At 42.7% G+C, this 23,395-nt stretch overlaps 1 protein-coding gene across 1 annotated transcript in view; it reads right to left on the reverse strand.

Moving 5' to 3' along the window:
* The window catches only part of pard6gb (par-6 family cell polarity regulator gamma b), a 35,909-nt gene that overhangs the window by 3,714 nt on the left and 8,800 nt on the right, over nt 1-23,395 (reverse strand). The gene's annotated exons all lie outside the window — the stretch shown is intronic.

The raw sequence follows: 23,395 nt of genomic DNA on the forward strand, positions 1-23,395 counted from the left end.
TTGTTTTTAGAGAATTAATTTTTTTGGGAGAATTAACTTTAAAAGTTAAACATCGGCAGGTTAACATAGCTCTACAATTTCTATTCAGAATACTTTGAGTGTCATATCTCTTTCTGATAATGTCTGTATGATGGACATGAAAAGTAGAGAAAAGAATATAATTGTTGTGAAACGCAACGTGTGCTCAGGGTCTTAATGCTGTCAGGTGAACAGAAGCAGCTCCCATGAAATCGGCAGTGTTGTCGACCGTAGAAATCATGGGGAAACACAATGAAAACAAGGCAAAAATAGAAATGATAAATGTGCAAACTATAAGACTGACATCTCCTGGCTCAGCATGAAATAATGTTGTCAAGTCCTCAAAGACTCAAGCCAAGCTGCTGTGCCAGAAGTGCCCGATAAGGAAGAATAAATTGCTTTGTAAAAATGCATTTTTTAGCAGAGACAGTCTGAATATAATCAAACTTGGTGCTTGGTATTCTAAAATGTATTGTGCATGTTGCAGCAGAAGCTGATTTGATTGAAACCAGACGAGGCATTCGCTGTAGCGCGGGAATTTCTACCACAAGTGAAAGTCTGTCTGATGGGAACCATGTTGGGTGGGATTGCAGCTAGAATGTCATTACAGGTTTTCGGAGCAACACCCTCCTTCCACACCCTCACCTCAGTCTGAAGCAATGCCACGCCACATCATCGCGGTATATGGGGCAACAGATGATTCCCCCCCCCCAACTGAAAAGTCTGTAGTTTGTATGCAATGGCTCACAGCTGTTCTGCAAAACCCCAAAGAAGCATATATTTCTGTAATTTGCTTTAAGGGACTTGCATATTTACAACAGACTACAGTGGTGTGCTGATATACCCAAAGGGGAAGAGCTGAAGAGGAAAGACTAGTTAAGCTGTTTGGGGTTGTGTTTGCATTTAAGGGGAAAAAAAAAAAAAAAAAAAAAAAAAAAAAGGTCACTGTATAAAATCTGCCCCAAATTATCTTCTTTATTTCCAATACTATGATTTCCCTCCATCTTATTTATAAAAACAAAACCAAGACAACAACGATGACAACAACAAAAACGACTTGTGACACAATCAAAATGTATGCAGACGGCTGTTTACCTCTCTAAAAAGAAAGCCTCAAACTCCATACACCTCAGCAGGCAAGTACCAAACACTAAGTAATACCACATAGTTTGATGAAAGAATGAGAGCCAAGAGAGCCACGACAAAAGGTATTAAATAACAACGACAAACAGCCAGAGGCAACGCTGTGAATTGCAACACACTTCACGGGAAAGCCTGAAGTCATATTATATTTAGGAAAACAAAAAAAAAGTCCTTATAAAAACCTGTTTCTCAAGAAAATAATCAGTAGATAAACTGATGATGGATCATATCTAGCTAGTTAGGTGATATGTAGCCAATCAAATTGAGATGTTGAGTAGAAGAAGAAAACAACAGTGGCCACAAAACTTAGTTCATGTCTGTCTGCTGGACTGGGGTAATATATTAATCAAATTAAAAAGCACCTTTCCACTGCAAAAGCTCAACACCTAGTGTCTGCTGCCTGTTGAAAACCCCTCTACATAAGCACAGACACTGTATGCCTTCTTGGTAAACTCACATGTGTTTCTTTAGGGTTTAATAAAGCAGGAAAACTCTCTCTTACTTGAACGTTTGCATGAAAAAGAAGATGTTTCTAAACTAAATTAAAAAGGTCAACTACTTGGAAAAGAACCGAGTAAGGATGAACCATCAGTGTCATAGCCCTGCCAAGTGTGGGAGACGCAGACAAACCCAAAGTGAGCATGTTCCAGCTGATAACACGATGGTTAACATAACAACTCCTGACAAACCTAATCCCTGCAGCACGATGAAGCATGATGGGTAAGCTGATGTGAACCCGCTGATCAAAGAATGCCGGGTCAATGCTGAGTGTTTGCAGGTTCGCCCTAATAATTAAAAGCCCGTGAGAAGACTAAATGTTGATCACAGTATGGAATAGAAAATGAGTCAAATTTAGGAACACTTATATGCATGCACACTCGCTAGTAACAGCTGTTTGTACTGTTACTTTGCCCAGAAATACTAGAGAACTCAAGCCAAGCCAAACCAGAGGAGTGAGGTTGAATGCTGACAGATGGAAAAAAAACAAATGAAAACAAAAACAAAAATAACGTTTAACAGTTGAGGTGTGAAGTATTAGCAAAGGTAATACGGGAGCTCTGATTCCTTTGAGAGGAATTCAGTGTTGCAATGCTTAAATCAACATGTGAAAGGGAGTTTTATTTAGCAATACTGGCTCCAAATGCACCACGATGCCAGAACACCACCTTATGTGGCTCCGACTGCTTTGAGGTCAGAGGTGAAAAGGAGTCTACATTCTGCTCTCTGTTGATGTGTGTGCCTGCCACTCCAAGAATGTGGTGGTTAGTCGGCGATATCTCCGATCAGGTTGAACTCCTGCATTACGTCAAGACAAGACACAGCAAGTGCCTATTTTAAACCTGACTATCATTTTTTTTGGCTAATGAGCACCTTTGCTGACATATATATTTTTCTGTTTGTTTTACCCACAGTTTTTAATGAATCCTTGAAAGGCTGGTTAGCAAATGAGTTTCTGCCTGGTTCTCAGCTGCTATTAAATGCCCCATACTGTTCACACCTTACAAAGCCAAAGGGGGAAAAACTGGAAAAATAGCCTCTGATCCACTCAAGCCCACCTCTAGTTAACCAAAACTGTGAAAAGAAGGCGTTTTCAAGTCCTACTGCTTTTCCAGCCTTTCCCATAAAAAGCAGGAATCTAAAAAGTTTTACGACCCAGCCATTAGGACCTCACTGCACACTTGTTCCTGGCAGGTCTTCTGACATTCCCACTGACTCAAAACAACTTCAGAGGGGCAAAGTAGATGGAAATGAAACACAGCAAGAGTGCACTTCCATTTTGAGGCTGTGCTTTAAGCCCTCTCTGTCAGCTTTGGTAATTTCATGTTTGATACAACATGGCTAACACGCATGATTTAACGGAGGGAAATAAAATCGCAGGGAATTGGACCTGGGTGTGTTTGCTTGTATAAGCTACTCTGTCTAACATCATCAGTCCAGCACACTGTCACATACAAAGTGTTAGGGGTCACCTTCAAGATGTGTGAGCAGTATGTTAAAAGCTTTGCTTGCACCTGTGCAGGAAAAGAGTGCAACCACAGAGAAAAACAAAGTACCTGCTGGAACCAGAGCCTGAACTGATAAGGTCAGTTATTAGTGCGTCTTGTACCATCATGTGAGTGTACATAGGAGTTAAACACTGCTGCAAATACGGTGTAAGACACTAATCAAACAGTGTTAGTTCAGGTATGCCAAAGGGCAACCCCAGAAGATAAGCTAATGTCAATGCCAGATGATACCAGGCATTTGACTGGCTAATCTCACGTGCATGCTAGTCTTGATTGAGCTTCATTTCCTCACCATTTAAAAGCTGTTTTTTGGAAGAATTAAATGCAATCAGTGATATTAAGCTTTATGGTTTTATCACTGCAAAAAGAGTTGTCATAATGTGGGAGTGGGTCGAGGCATCTGCACACACAGCTGGTTAACAGCTTTAGCAGTGGTCTCCACAGTGGTGTGAGCCCAGATACAACCAAGACACAAACAGCCAAGCTGAGGAACTTCAAAAACAACCACGAGGCCAATCTAAACAAAAAGCACTAGTTTGCAGTTTTGGTACTTAAGTAAAGCACTCGTTTTCTCTTCGCCATCATATCCAACACCTCCCAGGCTACTGCTATTGGTAAATAAATAAATAAAAATTTTAAAAATGTCAACCTAAAAGGGTAATTAATAGTTGAACTTTGTGTTTCTGCAGTTATTGCAGGTATAAACGGACCACTTTCATATTTTCACAGCTATGCTTTCTTGTGAGGAGTTACGGGAGAAGATCACACCATTTCTGGTCGGCAGCATTTGGCTGCCTCTTATTTACTACACATGATTGCAATCTTTTCATCAGAGCTTCTGCAAGGACGCCAAAACGTCCAAAACGTAAAACTTTATCTCATAATTTCAGCATTATCTCATAATGCTGAAAAGTTCCGACTTCCCAGCTCATTTAAAAAAAAAAAAAGAAAAAAGTGTTGGATATGGAGAATTTTCACAGGACATGGCATTTTATCAGCTCACTGCAGCAGCAGCCTATAAGCATCAGTCTGCTGGTCTATCCGGCTACAGTACAGCTATGCATGTGACATTCCTGTGCCCCAACAACCCTTCCAGGCCCCACCAGGGTCTTCGTCCAAGCGTGACAAAGTGCTTAGTGACAGCAGAGACTAATCACTGGAGAGGGAGAGACGAGGCATATAGAGAGAACAGTGAATAGGGCTTGACCCTGCTGCCTTTTGCATTAGGTCACTGGATGCTGTGGCAGTGGGCTCCATTCCTGAGCCCCACAGACAGACACACACAGACATACAGCTGGGAGCTCCTCACTTTCACAACCACCAGGAACATGGCATGATGCAGGAAAGGATGAAACCTCACATGACAGAGCAGAGCCTCGCAGGACAAAACCAGACAGCTCAGTACAATGCAGGACAGTGAAGCCTATGCGTCCTACTGAAAACATTTCCCCACTTTACCCGCATTTACATTTTTTTTGTCCCGTTTGCATTAGAAAAGACGAGATTTAATGAAATGCAGAGCATTCTGTGTTGCTTTCTCCTTGTGCGTGGGATTGCAAATAGCTGGTTTTCATGACTATCCGTTGTGGTTTCACACAACGCTTCCAAATACAGCAGAATGAGCTGAGCAGCAAATTTCTACGTCTCTTTCCCATGTCAAAAAAAGGAAGAAAAAAAAAAAAAAAGGCAAGAAAAACTCAGAATGCAGCGTGCAGTATCTTTTAAATGAGAGGTTAGGTTTTCATCTTTGTCTCAGTATCAAATGGAGGAACCAAAACAATCCGTCTTCTTGGACGTGTCCGGGCCTCCCTTTTGGAGATGGCTGAGAAGTCCCTCTTTGTGTTTAGGAGCAGACTACTGCCAAGATTTTTCCAACTAACACTAACATGGAAAAGGAATCCAGACTGAATAAAGACATTTTTAAACATGCAAACATATTTCACATTCTTGCAGGGGTGGATGAGGCAGAGCCCGAGTGGAAATTTGGAGAAGCTCGATAAATGTGCGTGGTTATAACAGACAGCTGCACTGAGGGTTAGGGTAGGAGCTAACTGGAAGTTTCAGTGATTTTGTGAATGCACAGACCATATTAAGGTTTACCGTATTTCCATGACATTCAGTGTTTCCAACAGAATGTGATTATATTTACGGCAGTAAAGGGGAGGGGATCTATAAGTGGACTCACACTGTAACATTTGTATATTAGAGCAATAAGCAGCTAAATCAGAGTTATCACTGAGCCTTGAGGTTCGACCAGCTCCACCGTCTCGGATGGCAGTTAGCAACAGTGGTACTACATTCTCCCACATGAACCAGTTCTTCACCTGCTGCAGATTCTGGTTTAATGACACCTTCAGATGTCCACAGCAGAATGAAGACTACAGTCACCAAATGCAATCCAAGACAGTGGCATCAAAGTCGGTCATGGCAAGTGGTAAAGAAACATGAGACAGGAAGGCCAAAAAAGGTAGCTGGTTGTCAGCTAGGGAAACTTTCAAAATAAGAGTGTGGAGATAGAAAACAAATGGCATTGTTGCAACTGATAAAAGGCGGGGGAAAGAAGCTAGAGCATGAATGGGTGTCTTTATGTTGTCCCTGTGACAGAAGTGACGTGTCCAAGGTGTCTCTTGCCCTATGACATCTGGGAAAAGCTCCAGCCCCACTGTGACTAGGGATGGGTACCGGTTCTGACATAAACAGTAGTAACCAGACCGAAAAGCAGCGCACATTTCAGTGCTTTATTTCGGTGCTTTTTTTTTTTCTTCTTGAGCTGTCATACAGTTTGGATTGTAGCCAATCATTTTACCTTTCCAAGGATAGTAGGCGGGCCCAGGTACGTACGTTCTTTTAGAGCAGAGCTACAGATTAAAAACGCACACGGCGAAGCGGTCAAAAGTCTGGCTGTACTTCACAGAAAAAGATGCAAACTCAGCAGCCTGCAACAAGTGCTTTAAGGTGATACTGTGCAAAGGAGGTAACACCTCGAATCTGATGAAACACCTGGCGACACATAGCGTTTTTTTCAAAAGCCGAGAAATGCACCGTATTTGATAGCTTGCTGCAAGACCTCACACCGAGCACATCTACTGCGGGTGTGTTATCGGACCCGGAGTTAGCAACATCCCCCCCCAAAGAACCCGAAGAGTAGAGTCCTGGCCCCTAGCCCTGCCAGTGTAGCAGAAATGATGACGGATGATGATGATGATGATGATGATGGCAGCAGCAGCCATTCTTCTCTGAGTGAGTAGCTTAATGTTGTTCGTGTGTAATTTACGTTGAGTAGGCTAACCACATTATTAAATTAATGCACATAAGGAGGTGAAATAGCAAACACCATCGTAGTTACATGCGGCTGTCTTCTTGTTTGATAGAGTGATACCATATATGCCCTATAGCTGCAAAAAAAAAAAAAAAAAGAACAACAGCAGCTAAACATGAGAGGTTGTAGGACAAAGTTTGTGTTTTCCATTGTTTAAGCACTGGTTCCAACCAAAGGAGGTATGTTGTATCAACAGAAAAGGCTAACTTTGTTATCATTTTGCAGAAAAAAAAAGACTTCTAAAAATAAAAACGTAAGAGGTTTTTGGACAAAGTGTTCTCCATTCTTTAAGCACCGGCACCATTTCAAACGTACCGGTTTGGCACTTGTATTGCATAAAACCTAAACGATATCCATCCCCAACTGTGACCCCAAAATGGATCAGCAGAAGAAAATGGATTACAGGATCGGTGGAATTTAATACATCAAAGCTAACTGCAGTTGCAACTAGTCACTTAATTATTAGTTAAACTGTTTAACATTGTAAAATCTCACTGTGCTTTTTATGCACATACAGGCAATTCGACAGTGAAGCATTTCTTAATTTTTGCAGTCCTACTTTCACTCAAACAAGTTCATCCACAAGTGACAGAGAGGATACGGATATATCCAAACATAAATACACTTCAATGTGAACTCCTTCAACCTGCTAATTCCACAAAGATGGTAGCAAACCACAGCTTAGAGCCACGACTGTCATGGAGATTGCTTAACACTTCAAAGACCTACAATCCTTTGTTTAGTCTGCATTCATATTCTCTGCATGCTTCAGGTAGATAATAAAAAAAATAAAAATTATGGGATAACATAAAAACAAGGGACAGTCAGTTTAGAAATATAAACCGTTAGCTTCAGGGAAACAGCAGTCTTAGCTTGTGCCAAATACAGATTTTGGGTGCACACTCTGCACGCACCGCGTTCACACCGGCTTCACTCATTCAGCTAACAGTTTCTGCAGCACACAGAGGCCGGGCTGCACATCTGGGACAAGTTAAATGGAGCTGCTTTGTCTGCTCCACTCTGGCTTGGCTCGTCTGCGTGGTGGGGTGTGGAGAGAGTCACAGGTTTGAGATTCGCTGCAGGTATCGCCCACCCCCATCACGCCCCCTCTGACCTCACAAACCACCAGAAACTTTACGTATGTGGGTGTCGGGCCAAGTCAGAAGGGAAGATGCAAGTTAAGGGAAAATAGGAGTGCATTTAATGGAAAAGGGAGTGTGTGCACGCGTACTTTAAGAGATTAATCTGTGTTTATGTGTAGGAGGGGGGGTGGTGGCTGACAAGGCACAGAGGAGGGGAGAGTGAAACATCAAAGAGGGAGGAGTGTGGCGAAGTAGACAGGTCCTGCATTCCTTCAACTTTTCAAAAAGGAACAATGTACACTCCATCAAGTGTTCCCACTTACAAAATGCCTTCGGGGGTGGGTGGTGGGGTGGGGGTGGGATTCATCAAGTTTCCTTCCCTTCATCTTTCTCTTGAACATAACCAACTACTGCTTCTGCTTTTAATCCTGCTGCCTCTCTGCTGACCATATGCATGCTTCCAACCCCAAAAAACACATGCTGTTGATTTAAGCTCCCAAAAGCCTCCGCTGCCATATGGCCGCAGGTAAACGCTCTACTTTCACTGCTTACTGACCACATGAAGATATAAACACCCTTATACATCACCAAAGTTCATGTACATCTTACACTCTTTACATCACAGAGATGCACTGAGACAAAATCCAGGTACAGACTGCTTTTATTTAAAAAGACAACGAGACGACACTCAGCGCCGGCGCATGATCGCTCGCACGTCTCATAACCATACAACAAGTAATATATTTTACAGGCATTCTGGCAAAGAACGGATGCGGGGAAATAGATTCTGGCAGCGTCCGGGTCACAGCAGCAGACCTGGACTTGAGTACATGCCATCTGTCTGGACTTCTGTTAGTATGAGACATGCGAGTGATTAAGTGGGTGTGTTTGGAAGGACGGGAAAGACTTAAGAGGAATGCCTCCAAAAGCTTTCAAATATGAGGAAACAGAAGATATTGTTTCTTAATAGAGCCATCTTTGTGCGTCTCTTCAAGACAATACAAAAAGACATTCTTAAGGAATACTCGGAAGACATAGGGCGAAGAAAATAGCTGCAGTCTAACCTTTTGATTCCACTCCCACCCTCGAACACGAGCTTATCGGCCTCTTCAACCATCAAATAATATTTAATGAGCCCCAGGCTGAAAAGATTGGGACTCTGGATTAGCTTCACATTGTTTAATGGAGAGAACAATGTTTACGAGTCCTGTGCGCATATTATTCACGTGCGCTCATTTCAGGAGTGAGAAAAAGGGAACACGGTCCATTTGCAGCAGCTTGTTGAGATGGTTTTATGCTTTATGCTGAAAGCATTGATCATGAAGTTTAATAGGAGCAAACAAGTCGAATGAATTGCCAGAGGGGGAAAAAAAAAAAAAAAAAAAAAAAAAAAAAGGTTTTAGATTTTATTATAAGAATAATAAAAACTAAAAACGCGTAAACGGAAAACAGTGGCTGCTGTTCAGTTGGATGCATCATTCTCTATACTGAACAAACACGGGAACATTACACTGTGCCCTTCAACCATGTATCAGTACTACTGATCAGAGATCATCCCCGGTCCAAAATGGTAGGCCTGATCTAAAGATGGAATTGGAATCCAAATAAGTAAATCCATGATAGCAGAAATGTAGCACTTGGTAGCAGTAGTACTGACATAAGCAGATATTGATGATGGCAGAATGTTTATTCAAATGTTAACATTAGTATGGCTTCAAGTAGCCTACCAATCACCCCACAAGCTATAATGCTAGTTGCATTATATTAGCTCAAGCATTTATTCTTGTTTACCAGCTGCAAACATTTTAGCCTATGGAAAAAAAAAATGTGGCTTTTCCAGCAATTTCAAACAAAATCATATTATTTTGGAATAACATGAGGATGAAAACAGTTTGGATGGTGATAGAATGAATGATCTGGATGATGGTCTTTTATGTGGTTTGCAAAAACTGGAGGTATTTACTCCCTTGGTCTGAAAAGTATGATGGCACCTTTTGTAATTGAGGACGTTGAATTAATCGTCATTGTGATTAGAGGTCATACTGCCCTACGCCGCACTAGTTGCTTGTAGTTTTTCCCTGTGCTTTTTCCATGAACAGAGGCTGCTTAGCGCTTTGTGCATGGCTTCTTTAGCCACAGCAGTGACAGCACAGATTAGAAGTTTCACTATTTTTTTTACCCATTACACTCACTGCTGCCATCTTGGATGTTAATTCTGAGTTGGTAAGACTGCTCAGATTCTCCGAGTTGGAAATCTGAGTTGAAGGAGCATTTCAGTTTCAAAATCTGACTTAATCTCCAACGTACCAGTACACTGGCTAATGTACCAAAACAGAACAAGTACTACTGCGCTGTCAGAATTTTGGCATCAAGTATCAACACACATAGACTTCCTGTCCCTTTAACTGTATTCTTATTTCCCCTCAACTTGCACCGCTGCTTGCGACTTAGCACGATACCAACATGGTTTGTTTAATTGTATCCAAATAATCAACCTATAAGCAAAATAATAAACATAAATTCCAAGCTATAACCCTTTCAGTTTAACAGAACTCTTTTACAGAGGCTACTTCATGATACAATCTGTGTGATCTCAAACACCACGAATGAACTCTTGAAGACCTCTTCTGCCGTTTTCATGACCTTCTGCTTCATCCTTCCCAACCTTTTAAACCTAATCTTTTATCAGCTGCAGGTGACAGACGACAGGCAGACTAGGAGGATTATGGTCTCTCTGGAGCTCACATGCAGATACACAAACATTCTGCAGACAGGCCAGGACACACCGGAGGTTGTGACAATCAAGGCGGGCAGGTAAGGAAGTAAGTGCACAAACAGGCATGTGAAAAATTTAGAACAGCTCTTGTGTAAACAGCTGAGGACAAGTCGTCGTATTGCCTGCGCACCAGTTTTGTTTCTGTAAACGGACGGCTCAGGGGAAACACACAAAGAGAAACCGAGGAAGGGCGATTCTGCCTCTCTTCAAATAAGACTTCGTGCTGAGAGGGTCTTACATCAACTCACAGGAAAAGGGAGCCTTTGTTTTGAAGTTGCCTCTGGAGACGTTCATCTCCCGTACTTCATGGTAGAAAAAAAAAATAATTTTTTTAAAAAAGGAAAGAAAGAAAGAAGGCCAAAGAAAATATTGCGTTGGACAGCAAATGAGATCTTTTCATTCTTATCCAAGCAGACGAGTATGCAGCAATCACGTCCAGTCAACTGTGCTTATTTTGTCTAAAATTAAGCGATAGCTGAAGCAGAACTTTGACTACTTGTCCACATTCGATGTAGCCGGACGGCTTCAGTCTTAAGCCTCAGCGTGAGATTTGCACTGCTACGTACTCAACCATTCCCTTAATGTGAGCAAACACATTGAGCTCTAGTGAGTCATGAAAAAGGGGTCAGTCAGCCTCCAAGTGAGTGCCCCACCACCACCACAATTGCTATGGAGTGCGATTGGGAAAATGGTCTGCAAGCTTGGACAGGCCCCCTTCTTCCATCTTCTTGAAAGATAGCACCTGAAACATCAACTCTTACACAACCACACAGCATAACAGAAAACTTCCTGTGCACAGTGACACATATCCTTGGTTTTTCCTGCCCCTGCTTTGCTCCACTGATTTCATTTGCAGTTTACTTCATCTCGCAGCTAGCTACAGCTAAAACAGTCAGTACTCTCCTCTGCTCTCTTCCCTCTCTCTCACACACCATGTCAAAACTGTCTGTGGGAGTATTTCCACATGAGCTGTCAGTAACCATTGTTTCAGGGAGTCTCTAGGACACAACTCGTACCAGGACAAGAGTCAGGGCTCATTCCTCCCCTCCTCCATTCTTTTCCTTCCTCTCCCGTCCTGAACTGCTGAGTTGGCCTGATTCAACCACCGACTCGTGGCCCACATGTTTAGAGAACGGGGGATGGTGGTTGGGAGAAGTGGGCAGCGTCTTCTCACGGTGTGTGTTTTTGTTCTGCTCATAAGATCAAATGAAGAGGAGGGCTTTTTCCTAAAACCTTTGTGGGAATTTATTGGTGTTTGGGTGCTGACTGCATCCCCAAATGGGCTCAAAAAGTAAACCACGTTTATGAGACTTCAAGTTTGTCCTTTGCAAGATTATATTAAAAGATGCACAAGTGCCATTTGAGAACCTCTCACATCCTGTGTGACAAATACACAGCTGCTAAAAAAAAGTGTTGCATCCACTATAACTTAAATATTGCTAAAGCTCCCTCTGTTAAATCATGGACAGGCCTTAGCTAAGACACCTTGATTAGAGGTTAATTGGGGTTTACTTTGATGCACGTTGCAGGGGCCACTGTCAGGCTCTGGTGATTTGTGATGGCCAATCATAAAAGGCTTCAAGCACAATTGTAGCCAATCAAATCGTGACTTTGAATGTTATGGCTGAATAACAGCCAGAGTCGCAGGGGCATGACAGCTTGTCTCATTGTTATAGCCTCATGACCTATATAAGACAATGTACTGTATTTTAACTACCTAAAAATCGCACACACGCTCACATACCCCTTTAACAACCAGATGTGAGTAAAATATAAGTAATATATGATATAAGATAGAAATAAATTATACAAAAAATATATCAATTATAGAATCTGTTGGGGCTAAACAACAAACAAGAGTGTTTTCCCTCACCAGGGACAACAAAAAAGGTTCAAACTCAGAAATCCAGCCCCCCCTTTTCCACTTAAAAACAAACAACGAAATGGCCTCTTAATTCATCAGTGTGGCGTGGCCACATGGGAATACAAGAAAAGTACACAACCCTAAAGAAACACTGCACTCCCTCTCAGCGGAACCAGCTCCAACCACTGTAAGCGTAGAGAGGAAAAACAAAACTACACAACACATGAAATGTGCTGTGACACAAAAATGACTACAGGCGTGATCTTTACAGTGTGCATAAGACACACTGGTGACTGTGTGCATGTTAAGTGTGTGCATGCTCTGTTAGCTTCACATTTACTGACACCACTGTTAGTGAGGTTCAATAACCAAACACCAGAAACTTACAAAAATAATAAACAGGGACCCCTCAGTCCTCCCATATGTTTGGTGGATTTAGCGCTGTATGATTTTGGCCTCGGGGACCTCACCAGGGTCATCAAATTAGGAAAATAAAGTTACTTTGCTCCACAGTTGGATCTGAAAGACGAGTCTACATGTTTAGTGCATCTGCAAGATAACACCTCGCTATAAAATTTATAGCGAGGTGTTAAGTGCAGTCTACTTGTTTATCACATTCATGTTAGCCATGCTACTACTGGTCACCACAGAACCGTTTCTGTAGCCAGGACACAGCTAACTTGGAGTTAGCTGAGCGACTCTGCCCGTGGGGAGTGTGTTTCTGTGGCTGAGCTCTCGAGAAGCATAGTCAGTCCCTCCCTTTGTAATTATGGACTCCCAAAATAACTCTTTGCAGAGGCTAAACTAGGTTGATGTTGTGCTAGCTAGCAAACACTTCTTATAGCTCAAGATGTCACGAAGCCTTGAAATGCGCAGTAGCTTTAACTTTAATGTTCAAATTTGAAATTAATCCAAAAGCTTTTCACCAGGTGCAGAAAACAGAACAAATATAAACTACACTGAAGCCACGTCCAGGGTTTTGAGCTGATAATTGCACCGCAGACTGCCGCATACACTTAGAGCCATCTTGCACGCTTTGGTGATGGGATTTCCTCAAAAAGGACAAATCCTTTGCTCAAGCTTGCAGCTGTGTTCATAACATTCACATGTGTGAATGAGTGTGCGTTTTCCACTGCTGCACACATACACAGCAGCACTCTCAGAGCATGCCTGGCCTTGTCCTTCAGTAGAGCTGTAATTAAGGAGGAACTGCAGCGAGCTGTCTCTGCACCAAACCAGCGACTCCTCCCTTGAAAACCCACTAACACCCACCCAGCGGCCATATTCCCCGCTCTCTCTAACCCCAAATCTTCACCCTCTTCCCTCACGGTTCGGTCCAAACTTTGCCTGGGAATTTTCCACTGCATTCTTGTACTTGACCACTCTCGGTCTGTCTCTGTCCTGGCTGAAGGAACTCATCATCATCATCATCCATCATTTAGGTCTGATCCATTGCTGGAGATAAGGCTGACGGATGTAACTGTTATAGAGGGACTAGTTTGACATTTTGGAGACTACAGATGTTTGCCATCCTGCTCAGAGATCAAACTCAAACCCACATATACTATCTGTCTGTATGGCACACCTGAACCTCCCTTCAACCAGGTGTAGCCGTCAGGAATGGAGGGGAAAAAAGGAAACAAACGAGTACGTGCATGTGTAGGGAAACACAAGTTAAAGCTACTTTGCCAACTGTGACAGACATGTTGACAACTGTAAACCGGTCATGAATGTTTCCCAAACACACACTTCCTTTGCTCCTAATTTGTTGGTATTAAATGTGAAATTTGCCATCACTCACCTCTGTCCGCTTCGTCAACGCCAAACACATCATTAGGTTGGGTACTGAAAGCAGCACGTTTAGGGTACCGACTGAATTACGTTGGCATTTCTGAATACAGAGTCCCACAAAAATCAATCTGTGCTAAATTTAGGTATCAGAGCCAAACAATGCATAGTCACTTCTGTAAGGTGTTGAATGAAAACAAATGCACAGGGCAACTGGCAGCAGCGGGGAGCAGAAAATAAAATAAAATGTAGTACTTTTACTCATTTGAGTGTAGTATCATAGTGTATTTTTCCATATGCTCCCCTCCCCCCCCCAAAAAAGACCAAGATACTATCTGTTCGGTTGGCATGAGTCACAATTGCCTGAAAGAATTTGTATAAGAGTCAGGCTGAAAGCACAAAAACAAAGCTGTTGAAATGATTCTTAAAACAGCTCCCAAACAAACACAAACGGAGAACAGAAACCCACATACAGTTGGGATATTCAAAGTCACACATGTGACAGGATCTCATTCCACTTCCCGGCCATAAACCAGGGGAAAGGACAAGCTCGTTTATGCTCTTTGAAGGTTCATGCTGCTGGTAGTGACTTGGGAAGTTGTTTGTTTGTCTCCGAAGGACCGGCTATGTTCATGACATTCATCACATTTCCAGAGCCCGGCTCTCTAGAGCTTTAAGTGCATGCAGGATGAATTCAATTTCAGAGGCCCTGAGTTTTTCTTAAAAAACAAAAAAAACTGAGTAGACATAACAGACACTCTGTTGAGGTGTGATGGGATTTTTAAATTGAGACCAGCTGTGTATGGAGTTCATTTTCACCCATATGAAGAACTGCAAATCAGCTGTGTCCTCGAGGAAATGTGCCTGTCAGAGAGAGTAAAACATCTGATCGATTTTCCTTTTCGGACAAGTTGACAAAAAGAGCAATGCTGACTCCAGACTTTTCAAAGGCAAAATAAAAAAATCAATTAAAATGCCCGTCGTAAGTGGCAAGCAGATGTTCGGGATGGGTGCCCTGACACAGACGCTCTCCCACAATGTCTGGAAACTTCATCGCGGGAGAGCGGAGGTGCAGTTCAAAGTGAGGTCGTAAACCAAAATGAAAACAGAGACTTAGCAAACACAAACACGAATACAGCTTTGACAAATGCAACAACCCTTGAACGTTTCATTAAAAAAACCAGGACTTTCCCTCCCAGGTCTTGAGAACACAGCGAAGCGCTGCGTGGTGACTGTCGATCACGTAGGAAAGTATGCATTCGACAATAAGAAGTGCTTTTGTTACGGGTCAAGCGCAAGCCCGGCCTCTGGTGCAGTCATCATAAAATGATGCACTTCCTGACTGGCTGCATGGTTAACATTGTTGTGCTGTCGCTTTAGTGCATTCTCACATGCACATCCATCTCTTTTTTCCTGCCAGCTGAGACGATTTACAGCGTCATGCAAGCTGGTTTGCCGTGGCTCTGTTGTCCACCCATCAGTAATGGCTATTGCCGCTCTGTCCTGATCCTGGCAGGAAGCGGGGATCTTAATCACACTTTAACTATAGCTAGCATTGTCTGAAGACACAGAAAAAGGCCACACACAGGTTTTCTTGTGACGCCCACACATACACAAGAACTACACACGGTTTTATGGCACAGACACACACCCCCCCCCAGTAGAGGCAAGGCTTCATATTTCTGACAGTGACTGATCCATGAAACCTTTTCCCATACTGCTGCCCTCTGAATGTCACACAGATGTGACATCAAAGTATCTGTTTAAAGCTTTCAAAAAGCACTAATAAAAAGTCTTTTTGTCCAGTACCGTTGTTAAAATTAAAGCTAAAAAGCTTTTAATCTTTTTCACATTTTCCTAAAAATTGCTAATTTCTGTTGGTTCAGATTGGAAGAAGAGGACAAGTGCCAGACCACAGGATAGAGGTGGACTCGACCTGCCCGGCTGTCTCTCCTTCCTTCCCCCTTTCCTGCATGTTTGTCTGTCTTACTGTCAGGGCGACTCCCCACTGTCTGCTGTGGTTTTCTCCCCTCTTTGCCCTTGACGACTGAGTCATGTTTAAGCGCCAACATGAAAAGAATGAGGACTGGCTGGAGCTACCTTAAGTAAAATACTTGAACACATACCAAGATGATCAGATACTATAGTTTTGCTGCCATACGTGCAGAAACTGCACTTTTACATCTGTTCTGAGGACAAGAGCAAGCAAAAGAGAGGAGAATTGTAACAAAGAACAAGACAAGGGAAGAAAGAAAAAACAGATTAAATGACAACCACTCTTTCCTCTTTAGAGCCATATGCAGTGTGTCGGGTTGTTATTTCACAGCAGCCCCTTTCACTGAACCTTCATCGCAGAGCCAGGGGCTGCTCTGTGGTGCCAAACACAAAGGGACGAGGTACTTAAGGTTCCAGCACAATAGACGATACTGAAAGTCATTCTTAATGACACCACAAATGGAGTCACAAAAGCACACTAAAGGCCGAGCAATGAGGCAGTGCCTTTGCATGACCAAAATAGATGTGCTGGAATGAGGAAAAAGATGGTTTCGGGCCATCGAGGGAGTTCACTGGAATGAGAGTTATTAATCCACCGAGCGGCATCTGAAATGCAACTGAGCACAGAAGATGAAACTGAAAAAAAGAAAAGAAAGAAAAGCTGCACTGGCAGGAATAAATGCTGAATTATCTACACTAATCAAAACATCTACTCTAATCTGGTGTCTTTAGGGCTAAATCAGCTTAAAGAGGCGTCCTGGAAAACACAGCCAACGCCAATTACTGAGGGGACTCTCTCCCTCTCTTGCCCACATGGATCAAAGGCTGTGAACGGGGACATGTGGACAAAAGTACACACGTGCATGCACGTGTTCTCAGAAGCCCTTTGGCCATGGTGTGAGAGTGGCCAGATGTGCTGACAGGATCTCTGCAGTTGACCAAAACAGCAGCACAGAGCCTGTAAGGATCACTGCACAGGCAGTGGCTCTAAAAATGTAGAAAAGCTACTATAAAGACCCGCATTGAGGAATCTTTACAGTAACTGGTTTGGAACAAGTTTACTTTTGGGATGCAATTGAGAACCTCATTTCAGAAAATATACGCAGATGAGGCCCAACATATAGACCTTTTTTTTTTTTTTTTTTTAAATGCAATGTTCTGCTGGGAAAATGTACCAAACTGGTGCTACAGACCAAGCACGCCATGCTACAGAAAGACTAGCCTTCCCAGAAGGACAATGCCTCATGCAAACTGCAAAAACGTCTCAACAAATACAAGAACGAGACCAAAGTGATGACTCAATGGCCAAACTCCACCAATTGCAGCGAAATAAGCGCACTCCACAGTTCCATCATGTCCCTGGCACCACACAGGACCAGGATAATCCCAGTGCCAGACACCACAGCAGGACCCGCAATGACCTGCGTCTATGCCTCAATGAGGTAGAGCAGTTTTGGCTCAATGAGGGGATCCCACACAAGACTAGGCAGGTGGTTTACGAAAGAAGAAAAGGCTATCAAGGTGATTACTGTATTTACTTTGTTCTTCTATTGTCGTAATCCTGTACTGCTGTACTTGTGTGAAGCACTTTGATGTACCTTGGTCTTTTTAAATGTGCTACAGAAATAAAATTGAAACTGATGTAATGTTCGGTAATAATAAATGAGACTTGAGACAAAAATCACGATAAGAAATTCGTCTCCATGGTAATATTTAAGCATTTATGTCATCAACACGAAGGCATAAACCACCTTTTAGCACAACAACATTTTTTCCTTCTTACGGTAAATTCTGCCTAATATCTTCTCTTTGATAAGTGTTTCTGTAATTTCACAACGGAAATTTAATAATTTTCTATCACATGAAAAACTGAGGCAGGGTAAGTGAGGAGGGGACGTGTATGCGGGTTGCTGAGTGTGGTTTTAGTTTGAGCAGAGCTCCTGCTCTTTGTCACAGTGACTCCAGAGTGGGAAAGGTCAGGGCTGGTTTGGTTAAGGTCAAACCTGTGGGCCTCACCCATATCACCAACATCCCCATGATTCCCACACTCAGGCTTACTTTGGCTGCAAGTATATGTGGAGGCAATAACAAAATCATCCCTGATTTACTAGGGGGGAATCCCTTCAGTCTTGTTTGGAAAGATCATTTCCTTCTAACTAACTCACCCTGGACCTTTCCATCACATGTTTTCCACTGCTTGGCTTGGCTGGCCTGGTTGCCGTTGTGATGGTCCTCAATATCATTTAGCCACTCCTCCAAAGACGATCTCATCCTGGTGGACGCTCACCCAAACTGTCGTGACAGGTGGACTCGAATGTAGTCTGTTTGTTCTGCAGACTGAAAAAGCAGCCGAATAGCTCGCCCAGTTATTCATTAAGTACTTCACAATTAAAATATCTGCAGAACATGTGTGCCTCTTTTACGTGTGCAACCCTATCTGCCTCAAATAGAAGTGAAATTAGTAGCAAACACTGCATGGTGTGTGCACCAGATACCACAAAACACATTGTTGTGACAAAGACTCCTCCTTTGATTCATCTGTGATTCATTTCAAAAGTCTTATTCTGGGATGAAAGAAAGTCGATTTTTCAACCTCCCATATGTTCCTCCCCCATCCTCACAATTTGGATGTCAACAGTTTGCAATGAACAGAAGCACCTGATTAAAGTGACTCTTATGCTAAAACAATTAATAACCCTTCCACTCAAGCAATTTCAGCAGGCGGCATTGGTTCTTCCTGTTACTATGTAACTTTACTGCATGACAGCTCTGTAGTTGTGTTAGGAGAAAAAAGTAAATAAAAGGTCATCTGCGGGAAATCTGCAAAGTGGAGACATTCAGAAATATATATTTTCCTTTTTTCTTTGATCTCCAAGCAACTGTGCAGTCCAAGCTGTTGTGTAACAGCCTCGGTCTGGATGTCTGCACAGCTCAGCTGAAACTGGCACAGCTGCTGATACAGTCCACCGCTTTTTCTATTTGTGCTGTGGTGCCACATCTTTCTTTAGTTTGGCCGATATTGGTATCTGATCGCAGTTTTCACAGGTGGGGAGAGCAGCTGGGTTGCCGGAGCTGTAAACGCCCAGCACGCTCAGACACAACCTTGGATCTATTTATTTAAACTTTCAGCCCTTTGCCAAAAAGGGGTCTCTTGTCACTGTTGAAAGTTTAGTCTGTGTGCAGGCCACTGGCATAGTCTACAAAAACAACTGCAGCCCCCCCCCGCCACCACCACCCTCCCCAAAAAACAGCCCTTTAAAAACAGGAATGTGCTTTGCTTGGATAGACGCAGATTGTGTCTGCCATGGTGTAAGTGCAGGTACAGTTTCAATATAATTCAACATGCATGTCCTCGTTTGAGCCCCGCTTGTAATCCAGTGTACACAAATCATTAAAGACCTTCATCACGATTATTAGAGTCATTACTGTAGTGTGGAAAATTAGTAGCTGTGCACCACTACCTGCAAGACGGTGCTGAAGCCTGTCAGCTCTCAAAGCTTTTCAGCACATTAAAAGCCTTCATGTGCAGTTCCTGTTATACTCCAGAGACAGCTTGGATAGATTCAGTCCAATGTTGTGTCGACCAACAGGGGTCAGTTAATATTTCTGTTAATTTATGGGGAACTTATTACACTCATTTTCAACTCCACATTTTACATTCTTAGACTCTGTTAGAGTAATTTTGTGTGATTCATAGCGCACTGCTCTTCGGCGCAGCCCAGGCGGTTTTAGCTCCTTTGTCTTCTTTTAGAGCAGTGGTGTCAAACTTGAGGCCCAGGGGCCAGAATTGGCCCAACAAAGACCCCAAAGCTTTGGAAAATGTGAAGGAGGGCATAACTTTTGAACAATTACTTGCATTTTCAGGAGTTTTACATCATTTCCTACTGATAAGGACTTCTCACGTTGCCTTTCATACATGACCAAATAAACCGTTAAATGACAGAAAAGTTCCAGTTTTTTTTTCCCCCCACCATCTACTAAAGATTTCTTAAAAACATAAAAAAGGTCATTTTCTGCTAACTAACAAAAATTGCCCAATCTGGGCAAAGAGTTGTGCTTCTAGATTTCTTTCATTTACTACCAGCAACAGATGGTTACAACACACTGTTGTAAAAGCAGTTCTTTTTCTTATACAAGATGTGTCTGGGATTAAATGTGCAGTTAAACTTCTAAACAGTGACAGAACAGGGAGGTTTCACTGGCTCACTTAAGAATAAAGTGGGCTGTATGTAGCCCACAATGTAAAACGAGTTTGGCTGACCACAAATGGAACACTGAAGGAAGACAGAGCTGTGTGCTGAGATGATCATAGCAGGACGACCTCCTTTCTTTTGCATTTGGAGCAGTCTGAAGCCTGAGCTTGGGAACTATATGCCAAGATTATTTGAAACTTTTGCTATATTGCAACCATACAACTAATGACAAAGAATAGTGAAAAGCATATGAATAGATCCACTTTAATAGAAGAAAAATAAATAGAAGCTGGTGAAATGCTGACATCAGTGTAAGGAGTGGTCCCCTCTTAGGCTTATCTATATCTTAATTTGCATTGTTTTGAGACAGAATATGAATGGGCAGTTAGTACTTCTGCAGTTTCCCTAGATAAGCGCACCATAAACATCTGACAATACGTCAGACGTGCTGGAACACTGTAGGAGTTACTGACGTATTAAACTGGAAAGCAAAAGCTGAGAAAACAAGAGGGTACAGGAGTCACTGTATGCATTGCCCCCAAAATGAGATCCCAATTTAGAGTCATTAGTTGGCAACACAACAAACTGCTCACACACTGGAGAGAAGCAGAACAACTCCACACACAGAACTCCTCCAACTCTTATCTTCTCATGTGTCCTATTCTCTCCCCCCCCCACTTGTTTGCCTCTATTCTTTGCGCATGGCAAGTATTTAAGAGTCTACCCTGCCAGACAACGACAGCAATCAAAATCACCTTCTGTAAACTCAAAAACGGACATCAAAGATATCTCAGTTCACTCCACAATGTTAACAATTATCTTCTCTTTGCTATGATTAAATACAAGCACCCTGTAATGAGAGGCTACTTGGACAAAAACCACAAAGTGTAACCCTGTACTCTGCAGGTGAAGTTTTACCACTAAAAAAAAAAAAAAAAAAAAAAAGCTGCCATCAGCACCTACGGGCGGTAACTGGTACCATCAGCATCACCACAAAACTGTGGCACGTGCTGAAGCAGTTTTACCAACAATGGAAATGTAAGCCTGGCAGGGGAGTATCAGGTAGATGAAAGAGACATGGGCACATTCAAAATACCCACTGTTAAATGGAGCAACACTGAAAAGGTACATGCCCATACACAAGCACAGACAGATGACCAGTCACGTGTTGGAAGGGAGGGTCTGTCTGAGCAATGAAGTACAAAGATTGAGTTATTAATCATAAACCCTTTAGACCAAAACAACATTGGTATGTCAGGGCACCATTTAATGTTTTTCCCCTCCCTAAAGCTTTCAAAGTTTTTCATTATAAACTGCATCTATGAAACAGCTACACATACCATCCAGTGCTGTAACTTTTTTAATTCTATAATTAAGATTTTATTTTCATGTCTAGATCAATATGAAAGCCACGGCTGGTTGAGGTTAAACACAATCCCCCTGCTGTGACTGGATGGTGAGTCACACTGTTTTAATGAGTGTGTGAAGCCTTTCCTTTCATCTGAGCAGACAGAGAAGTAATGTGGCGACACCACTGATGACCCGCACTAACAGGCTGGTACTGACTGATACAGTCCACACACACACTTTCCCATGCCACTACACTGGTCACAGGGGCATCTTCTCTCAGGCACAAGGTACTCACACTATCATAAACACACAACTCTTTGTCCAGCACTTAACAATAGACTATACAAAGACCAGTGTTACAATTTCATTTGTGAAAAGTCGAGTGATGTAAATTTCAACATCAGACACTGAATGCGGGGAAGGCTCTGTGCAAAGGTAGAGGTATGTTCTAGTCTGGTATGAGCACAAATGCACTTCTTCATAGGAGACTCCAGGTAGTTTAGAAAGTAGAACAACTACATGGTCATGACATCCACATCGCCAAGAGAATCCCAGCGACGGGGCCCATTTACACTTTCCATTCTCCTGCGTGTGAACGGCAACGGATGACAAAAGTGACATCATACCCGTTGGCACGAGTTGCTCTTTGCCGTTTTTTCGCCCAGTTGTGCATCTCTAAATTTTTCCAACAGATGAGCTTAAGCCAAGACTGTCAGCATGTCCACCTGTGCAGGTATTTCTATTACACAGGCACTCCCAGATTCCCCATGGAGGGAGATTTCTGCAACTTTGAGACAAAAGCGCCTTAAAAGCAAGTATAAATGGATGAAGCGTCATCACTGGTGTCCAAAGCAACCACTGCAGCGAGCATAAATGAGCCATAAGGATGCTCTGACTGTTTCAACATCAGTCACAACAATGCAAATTCCTCTAAACCACATCAGCAGTTCACCACCACAATAGCACTAAATACGCCCCCTCCCACAATAAGAGCAGCCAAATCTCTATCAGCAAAGACTCCTCTGTCCTTCTGGTGTTTGAGGGAATTTCCCCTTTGTATTAAATGCTCTGGAAGAAGCCAGCAAGGGGGAATATTCATGACAATCAAATGCATCACCAGAGGAATATAGACACTGAGATAAGCAGCAGGACAGTGAGAAGTAATGCACGACGTGTCAGCTAAACCACAAGGACACAAGTTATGGCTTTCAGGTGTTACACTTACGCGACCTGACTGGTCGAATCAGCCTTTATTTTTAAGTCAAACATTACTGCAGGATGACTTATGAGCCAACTTACAGTTAGTTGGTTTTGGTCTGGCCATTTAATCTCTCGAGGCGGTGACTCACACTCCGATTGGGCCTCTCAAATATCTCAACCTGGTTTCTTGCTGGAAATCTGTGGATATCTTTTTGTTTTTTGAACCACTGGTTGACAATTAAAACAAAACCCTGGAGTGAACCCGTTCATTACACAACCGAGCGAGGGACATTCCAAGGAGGATTGTGGGTATGAATAGTGAATGGTAATAGATTCATTTGTATGCTCGATGACTGGCTGGCAGCAGTCGAGACCCTCTCCAGAGTTGGGATCAGCGAGAGAGTGCGCGAGAGAGACTAGGAGTTAGTTCCCATTCAGAGTGCCGTGGTGTTGTGTTTGAACAAATACATCAGCACATGCACACACACACAAACTGAGAGAGCCCGGTAAGGAGTCTCTCTTTTCATGCAGATCTTTTGTCTCTCAGTAATGTCTGGTATGCCGGGATACAGGCCTTTGCTCAATGACCTGATTTCTATGGGACTGCCGAGACACTGGTCTGTGTGCGTGTGTGTATTTTTCGTGTGCGCGCGAGTGTGTT

This window comes from Astatotilapia calliptera, chromosome 22, assembly GCF_964374335.1.
Source record: "Astatotilapia calliptera chromosome 22, fAstCal68.1, whole genome shotgun sequence".
NCBI classification, from domain to species: domain Eukaryota; kingdom Metazoa; phylum Chordata; class Actinopteri; order Cichliformes; family Cichlidae; genus Astatotilapia; species Astatotilapia calliptera.